The sequence below is a fragment of the Sinocyclocheilus anshuiensis genome, unplaced genomic scaffold, assembly GCF_001515605.1.
Source record: "Sinocyclocheilus anshuiensis isolate Anshui unplaced genomic scaffold, SAMN03320099.WGS_v1.1 scaffold392, whole genome shotgun sequence".
NCBI classification, from domain to species: domain Eukaryota; kingdom Metazoa; phylum Chordata; class Actinopteri; order Cypriniformes; family Cyprinidae; genus Sinocyclocheilus; species Sinocyclocheilus anshuiensis.
Genome location: NW_015557091.1, coordinates 1,739,580 through 1,749,653, shown reverse-complemented (window position 1 = coordinate 1,749,653; position 10,074 = coordinate 1,739,580).

Sequence of the window (10,074 nt, the reverse complement as noted above, 5' to 3'; positions counted from 1 at the left end):
AAATAAATAAATAAATAAATAAATAAATAAATAAATAAATAAAATAAAATAAAATAAAATAAAATAAAATATAAAATTCAATAAAATAAAAAATATGGAGACATTTTTCAAATTGCTTCTTATTTGTTCAACAGAAAAAAAGAAAGCCATACAGGGTTTGGAACAACATGAGGGTAAATTACCTAACTTTCATTTTTGGATGAACTGTCCCTTTAAGATGGTAGTTGGATTCCAACCAGCTGGTAATACCAGCTTAAGGTGGTTGATGTTGGTATTTGGAACATAGTAGGCATTTTTGTCCACCTAATAACCAGCCTGAACCAAACTATGTTCCAAAACACAGATACTTTACCAATTAGCTGGATTTTCCAGAAGCGAAGGACACTTGTATTCCTTGGGTTTTATAGCAACATGCATGCTAAATCTACATAACACTGAAATGCATGAGAATAACTAATCAATACAGTATGTTAGAACAGTGATTGGTCCAAAAATAAATAAATAAATATAATAATAATAATAATAAAATAAAATAATGAAGAGTAATTAGACCTAACATTTTCCTAAAGCCAATAGCTGAATGAATCTAATTAGCTTTCAGTGTGCGAGTAGCCACATTACTAACCAAAAACAATACTTGTGTCAAATCAAATTTGCACATCAGGAAAAAGGGAAGGAAAGAATCCGAACAGCTAGACATGTTTGCGCTTGCTTCTTAGGCAAATATCATTACAATCTTCGGCTAACCTAAGATGTCTGATCTATCATGTGATCACATGCTTCTAAATCAATTACAGTCAATATCAACACAATCATATGCCAGATCCTGAATATTTGCCTCTGTTGAGGTCATTTGGTTTGATGACCTACAAGATATCTACCATCCATGTGAGAGTTTCATAACTCCAGGACATCCATACAAAGTACAAATCTATATAGAAATTATGTTTTAATTATGTTTCAAGAGAAGAATATGCCCTTTGTGAACATTATCTATGGATTTTATGCTAAAATGTTTTTCCAATCAATACACCAATCTTGGATTTGAAAGCACCAACTACCATATTCAGCTACACAACATCAACATGCTGGTGTTTACTTCTAACACATTATTTCATAAGGGATTTAATTTAAACTGAGCAAACATTAAAGCCTTATAGTACACTACATCTTTCAATTTACAATTGAAGCTAATCAGTTTGTTAGAAAATGATTGTTTTTCTTACACCATGCAGGCAAAGTGGCTGATTGTTGTTATTAAGTCTAATGAAACACAATCAAAGGAAAGAGATTTATTTTTAGCTTATTAATAAAGTTGGTCCTCCATGGTTGAATGACTTTAATTTCCCACCTTCTAGCAAGTCTATGACTGTTATGATGTTTTCACTGCTATTACATTAACTTATTTTATATTGCTTACAAGATGATTATCTCCCAACACACATCACTGGTGCTTGACTAGCCTCAGTTAACGTAACTCCAGGACTCTGGGTAGCGCTAGCGTGTCAATGCCAGACACGAACTCTCTATAAAATGTAGCTCAATTGTTGATGCATAGCTAGCGTTTATAGATTTGCTGGTTTGCAAACTTCAAAAAAACAATATCATGGATACACATAAGAGAAGCTGTATGCTTTGGTTGAGTCGTATGCAGAGTTGGGGTAAGTTTTAAACGTAACTAATTGCGTTACTTTGTTACTTTTTATGGAAAGAAATGCATTATGTTACTTTTGTGTTTCTTTTTGAAATCTGGGCTGGGCTTGCTTATTTGTTTTTTAATAACAAAAAGCCGAAAAGTTCCGTTTTTGGCAACTTTTTGGCCCTTTTGCACCAAAAGTGAAAATAATAAGCCTCAGCTTGAGGAAGTGCCTCTGCACCTCACTCCCAATTCAGCTTCTTATCAACACGGTGACTGGAAAACGTTACTTATTTGAAAAAGTAACTCCGATATTTAGATAAATAGTAATGCGTTACTATACTAGTTACTTGAAAAAGTATGTTTATATAACTTACGTTACTTGCAATGCATTAGAAGTAACTTACGTTACTTATTTGAAAAATTAACTTGGATAGTTAGTTGTAAATTTAATAGTAATGCGTTACTTTACTAGTTACTTGAAAAAACTCATGTTACACATAATGTGTTCACATGATCAAGCCTCTCCATTGCAGACACCAAACTCCATTGCAGACACCAAACTAAACAGGTTTACCTTTTTCTGCAAAATCTATTCACATTATGTTTTGTAAAACATGCAAGCTGGATATACAATATATCTAACTTTATCCGAATATACACAGTACATTTACGTAATAGCAATATATAGTATATAGTATATAGTAAGTATATAGTACTATATAGTATATAGTAAGCAGCATATACTATATAGTAAGTCTCAACTGCCTGATTTTTTATTTTGTCACAAAATTTAGCTATATTATTGCACAGCTCTTTATATAAAGTTGGATATATAAATATGTTCAACTTTATCTGCATACATACAGTATACTCGTGTATGGCGAAATATTGATTGTACTGTCACAAAATGTAAACTCTATTATTGGTCAGCTCTAATCTTCTAAATGCGACTATAAGGCATGAAAATATTGAGATATTATAAATATTAACATCATGATTTTCTGTAAAGTTGCTTTGAAACAATGTGTATTGTAAAAAGTGCTTTACAAATAAGGACTATAACAAGACCTTTTTATTGTTAGGATGACAAATTTAATTTTGAAAATGACCAAAATTATATTTATTTATTCATTTTTATTGCAGCACTTAACCTGGATAGTTTTAGTGCAAAAACCATTAGCCACACCTAATGTTCGAGTCAAACCATTAACCGCTTCAACACTGAGCAGATTCAAAACCTAGCAAACTGATTGGACCCGTCAACTGCTCAAGTAAAATAGGCTCAAGTAATACTTAAAATCCCCTTCAGAATGAATCGTGTCTGTTGCCAAAACTATCCTGAAATCAAGGCCTATTCCAAAACAAAACAGAAATGGGAAGTGATCGATTTACATTTCACAATCAAGCCAGTACCTGCATTTAGCTTCATAGCCTTTAACCATGGAGACAAAAGAATCTGGAACAAACAAGCCTTAGAAAATATCCACCGCATGATGGTATTGTAGTCAAAAAACATGCCCGAACAGCACCAACCCACCAGCACATGAGGCTCAAATAAACACGGCTGGATATCAGATGTGCCCTTTCCGAGGACCATTTATATAAGCTCTTAAAATGCATTCATGCATTCTGATTTCCAACGCGATGCCGGTAAATGTAAAATCCACATATGGCCCTGTCAACCGAAGCACAGTGAGACACAAAATATGAACCTGTCACTGTGATTGCTTGACCAGGTCGATGTCGGCTTTTGTCATTTTACTTTCACAAGTGAATGTTGCTCTGAATCAGCGCAGTCGATCAGACGTGCATTAATATATACTGAGGGTCAGAAGGTCACATTGTAAGCTGTAGACTGTTTTTATGATCTTATACACCATGTCGTATCCAGACTCGATGTGATAAAGTGATAAGCGATAAAGCTATCTCTTCCATGAAAGTCAGTTCTCTGTCTTAACAGCATGTAGCACCAAGCACCAAGATGTTTTGTTAGTTGTGTTTGGATCAGTATAGCTTCGCCCAAAATGAAATCACATTCATCTAAAATCCACAAAAACACAAAATAAACAATAAATATGCTCTGACTGGTTTTGAGTGTGTTGCATCACACTTATCTTTACTGTCACTTTTCATAAATTTAATGCATCTTCCCTAATAAAATATTAACTTATTTTTAAATAGTTAAAATTGCAAATTTATGCTAATAAACTCTAATGTTCAGGTGGATTACTTGAGTAAACATGACTAAAATTGCTGACTGAATCAATAACTCTAGCTATAGTCATTCTAGCGGCTGGCAAAGCTAAAAATACACGGTTCCGCGCCAGATCAGTCCTGAGCATTGTGTAAATCAACAATCAAAAGGGAAAAGCCTGGAGATCCCATCTTTGGCTTGGGATTTATTGGTCTCTCAAGGGAGCACCTTCACAAAAAATTCCTACAAAGTTTTATCGGACTGCAAGTTGATTAAAGATTTTATTTGGAAGAAGTATATCATGGTGATTAATTAATTAAATATTTTACTTTCAGTTAAATATATTACAAAATATCTATAATATAGTATAACATATAGTCTAGATAGTCTTGATTTTTCACATAAATGCAAAAAAGTCTAAGATGGCTTTCTTCCCAAATTCATCACAACCAATTTGTCTCAATATTACAGTGCTTTACTTTCAGTAAAAAAAGGGAAATCATACTTTTATACTTTAAAATTTTACAAGCAAAAAATACAAGTTTTACGAATTTTCCATCTGTGCAAGTGTTCCTCGCAGCATTCCGGCATATGTAAAATGGAAACTGCATTGTGAGTCACTGGACAAGTTTTGGGAGTGTTTCAACAGCCCCGAGACAGGAATGATATCTGGTGGAAGGTGATGATAATAGTAACATTATAGTGCACTTCGGGGACTTTTGAACATTCAGAATGAATGAGCCAAGCATTTCATTATTCTTCAGCTCTGTTTTTTCCATTTGAGTCACCTTTTTTTCTTTTCTCTCTTTATGCCTGCGGTCGGGGGTCATTTCTGATCTCGCATCACTTGACAAGCATCCGCTTTGGATGATTTTTCCTTAATATCAGTCAAGTCAAGTCAAGTCTGCTTTATTGTCAATTCTTCCACATGTACAGCACATACACACAGAGAAAATATGAGAAAACGCTTCGCACAACACCTGATTCACTCGCACTAGTTCTTTACGCAATTAGTTCGAATTAAATCAACAAAATTGTGTAATTAACAGGGTATTCCATGTGTGTTTACATAGTCGGCGATGGGCGCTTGAATGGTAAATTACCGAATTTGTTGCCTGAAAGCATTTCTGGGATGCGAGATTTCAGCCATTGAGGCGGATATGAGGCCAGACACACTCACAGAGAGATAACATCAACCTGCACTCCACTAGTCTCTGCCTGTTGCTGATACGGGTGTGTTATCTGCTCTGGATTAGTTCAGAGGTCTGGTGAACTGCAGAGGTTTAGTGCAGCTCGCTGCCAAAACTACAGACAGACCAAAATGGACACTTCAGAGTGATGTTAAGATGCTGAGCACACTCTCTGAAAAAAGTTACTGGGGTAGTACCTTTTCATGTACACTTTAGGCACTAGTATGTACACTTTATGCACTAAAATATACATTTAGGCACTAGTATGTACACTTTAGGCACTCATATGTACACTTTGGGCATTAGTATGTACTTTTAAGGTACTAATATGCACTCTTTAAGGTTAAATAAGGTACAAAGGTGTACATTTTTCAAAAGTACAACCCCAGTGAAAGCTTTTGAACCTTTTTTTTCTGAGTGAACATTCAAAATAGGGTGTCATGTCAAAAACTTGTTTTTCAAATTGTCATTTATCTTTTTAAACAAGAAAGTAGCCATATTCAAGATTTGGGGGACCATTTTTTTACAGCATAGCAACCACTTAGCAGCACCCTAGCAACCATCTAAAAAAAACACATAAACACACTACTACCCACATAGCAACCACTTCATAACAACCAAACCCACTCAGAACACCCTAGCAACTACCTAGCAATGCCCTAGTGACCACTCAGAACACCCTAGAAACCACCTAGGACACCCTTATAACTGTGCAGCAACCGCCTATTAACAACCTAGCAACCATTCAGAACACCCTGACAACAACCTAGCAACCACTCAGAACAATAGCAACGACCTAGCAACCACCTAAAATACCCAAACAACCACCTAGCAACAATATAGTTGGTTAACTTTAACATCTAGCCACCATCAAGAACACCCTAGCTACTGCCTAGCAACCACCTAATGTATCCTTACAATCCCACAGCAACAACCTAGCAACCACTCAAAACAATAGCATTGATCTAGCCACCACCCAGAACTCCCTAGAAACCACCTAGCAACCACCTACAACAGGCCAACAACCATGTAGCAACAACCTAGCAACAATATAACAATATAAGTTGTTAAATTAAACATCTAGAGATCATCAAGAACACCCTATCAATCACCTAGCAACTGCTTAGCAACAACCTTGCCCACTCAGAACTCCCTAGCAACCACCTAGCAATGCCCTAACGATGACCCAGAACACCCTAGCAGCCATTTAGCAACCACCAACACCAACCATCATCAACCAAAACCCTAGCAACCATCAAGAAACCCAGTAACCACTCAGATAATCTGGTTAAGGAAGAATTTGATTAGAAATATTTGCGTTCACATTGAGATCTCTGATTTTGGCAAATCAAAGATGAGTTTGAAACTAAAGGTGACAAATGTCAGATCACACTTAAAGAAATATCTGAGACTTCAGCAAAGGTCTCCATTTAAACTCTTTGGTGTCTCGGAGAAAAATTCCATAAATTATGATGCTTCTTTCCTCTGGTATGGAAGTAGATCAGCTTGTGTATGAATATATTAATACATCAATACATTTCTTATCTCCATTACATCCCAATCTAAGGAGGAGTTTGTTAGAGGGATCCACATCGGCCAGATGACGTGAATCAAGAAGACATCAATGAAAAGATAAATTGGCTTGTTTTGGCTTTAGAGCCAAATGCAATAAAAAAAACCTTACATGCTTACTGTTTAAACATTCTGCAGTTGAGCTGAGCATCATAAAACCTCAGTGGGGTTGCAGCACATTACAGCAGACGGACGGATGGGAGAGTTACGTTGTCTTACGAGGACGCTGAACATCAAAGAGCCGCGGCGTGGACCTGTGACGCTCTCGTCTGATAGCAGGCCCTCTGTGTCTTTCTCTTAATCTCTTACACTGATGCTCTTCAACCTCTTTAATGATGTCTGGCCACGGCTGGAATCCAGACCTGATAATCCTGACCGAACCCTAGGAATGTGTGTGCAGAGAAAAAAGAAAACAGGCATGGATGCACACAAGTTGAGCTTAGCAAGTGCTTAGGCGATCATCGCTATTCATATTGAGTTAAAATTTGAACAGACACTTCCCTTAAATATTAAACCTCTTTTCTTTAGAAAATGTAAAAGTCTAGCTATATGTAGACATATTTCCCTTCCGTAGGTCAGTGATGGTATCAGATGCTATTATTTTGATGGACACCATAGTACTGTTTGATTAGCACATTCATATACCATGAAGTGTTCATCAAAATTCAGAACTGAAGAATTGCCTCTCTTTAAATTCACAAGTGTGATTTGGAGTCGAAGTGGCCCACAGGAAGTTGAATTGGAATGACAGGAAGAGGAATTTACTGAATTGCAGTTCAAAGAATTTCAACACAATTGATGCATTCTGGGAAATTAAATGCTCTTCCACTCTTCTGTCATTCTGTCTCATTATATCTATCATTATAACTAGTGTTATATCTTTCGTTATATCTTTCATTCTATCATTATATCTATCGTTATAACTTTCATTCCATCATTATATCTATCGGTATATCTTTCGTTCTATCATTATATCTTTCATTCTATCGTTATATCTTCAATTATAACTTCATTATATCTTTCATTTTATCATCCTATAGTTATATCTTTTATTCTATCATTATAGCTATCATTATATGAGTATATCTACACTCTAAAAAATGCTGGGTTATATTTAACCCAGCATTTTTTAGAGTGTATTGTTATATTTTTCATTCTATTGTTATATCTATCGGTATATCTTTCGTTCAATCGTCCCATCTTTCGTTCTATCATTCTATCTTTATTTCTTTTATTTTAACTTTCATTCTATCATTATATCTATCGTTCTATTGTTATATCTATCTATCTATCTATCTATCTATCTATCTCCATACATGTCCTTACATGGTATTCAAATAGTACTATGAGTTACTTCAAAGAATAACATGACATGGTTAAGTTAAAAAATAATAGCATTGTACTTCTTTGTAAAAATCTGCTGGAAACACACAAGACAGGTGGAAATTACATTCACATGTGCAAACCGGTTGATTTAAACTGTCCATTGCAGCCACTTACAAGTGCAATGTGAGTATTTGGATAGTTAAAAGCACCATTTAACCATCCACCATCAAAACACACACACACACACACACACTTATCTGTGCCTGCCAAGGGCTGCAACTCGTCTGCAGTAATGCGCCTCTTATGTTGGAGAGCAAAAGCTGACCTTGTCCTCTTTGCTGTGGGTCTGTGGGTTTTGGACTTGGGAACAGGAACTCCCAGTACAGACAGAGTGTCTGCGAGCCCCAGCGCCCGCTCCACAGAGGAACACTTTGTTCACCGCCACCAAGGAAAACTTAAGACAACAAAAACACACACATTCTGGAAAAATGAAAACTTGAGAAGGGCCCCCTCAACCTTTTCTTTTCCTCCTCCTCTTTTTTTGAAATCATTTGCTTGGCATTCAATGATAAATACTATCTCCCTCGCCTCCAAAGGGGCAACAATAACAGAACCGGAGGGAAAGCGTCCAAAAGTGAAAACTGCGGCTAATGAATGAATCTGAGTGGAACATAATGACTCGTAACTCAACGATGAATGATATCCAATTGGGTTTGATTTACTGTGTTAAGAACAGAAGGCCTTGGTTAGGGAAAACAAAACACTAGAAGACTTTCTATGGCTTGTCACAGTAACTCATAAGCGGTGCATGTCCTGTCGACAGGAGGGGGTGAACAGAATAAAACGCCTGTTTGCAATACACCATTGTGCATCTGATTATAGTTTATTTGGAGTTTGACTGCTTAGGTTACATTATAGCAGAGGCATATGGAGTGATGACTGAATGTACAACTATAATTATAACAGTCACAGATGCTAGGTAGGTGTTAGCAAAGCATGAGAAAGTGTCATGGTGTAGGGGTTACAGCATCTGTGTGCAACACATTGAGCAAGTTCAAATCCAAATGACATACAATTTCACAACTCCTCTTTCTCTATTAATTTCTAGTAAAAATGCTTCGGCAAAAATTCATACATGTTTATATACACTGTAAAAAATGTACTGGTAATCAATAAATTGTAAGGACATTTCTGCTAACAAGCAAAATTCAAAATACAGGTAAAATATGTAAAAAAAAAAAAAAAAGAAAAATCTATACGGAAAATTCCTTAATATACAAATATACAAATGTAGATTTTATAATAATTTTTAAACAATTTGTTAAAAAATATTGAATTAAGTCTATATACTGTATATAGATATATATACTTTTAAATAAAACTATTTATTTATATATTTATAGATATTTATACATACATACATAAACAATAAACTTATATTTAATTTTAATTTTATAATGAATTGTATAAATTATTAATTTACTTATAATTTACTTTTATATATATATATATATATATGATTTATTAAACTTTTTAATTAATTAAAATTAAAATATATTTACTTTTTTTTTTACATATTTATACATTTTATGTATATTTTATTTTTACATATTTAAATATACATTACATTTATATTTAATTTTCATTTTATATGTAATTTATAAATTACTAAATAAAATTTTATATAAAATGTTGTGTGATTATGAATATATTCATCGCAAATATACTGTTTCATTTATAAATTATAACTATAAAATAACTCTAAATAATAACTGTTTTTACATTTTCAAAAGGCAACACTTGTCACTGTGATGCTGCAGTGCTGCTATGCATTTGCTAAAGGTGTTTGGTTTCTTAGCAACCACAATGGAAAACAAAAAAAAAACCCAAGCACAGAGTAGTAATTACTTTGCTCTACTACTAAACTCTACTACAGTCAGTCAGCAGTCGTGGCCTAATGGTTAGAAAGTCAGACTTATAACCCAAAGGTTGTGGGTTCGAGTCTCGGTACAGGGATTGTAGGTGGCTGGAGTGAATGTACAGTGCTCTCTTCCACCCTCAATACCACGACTGAGGTGACTACGCTCCAGGTGTGTATTCACTGTGTGTGTGTGTGTGTGTGTGTGTGTGTGTGTGTGTCTACTTGGATGGGT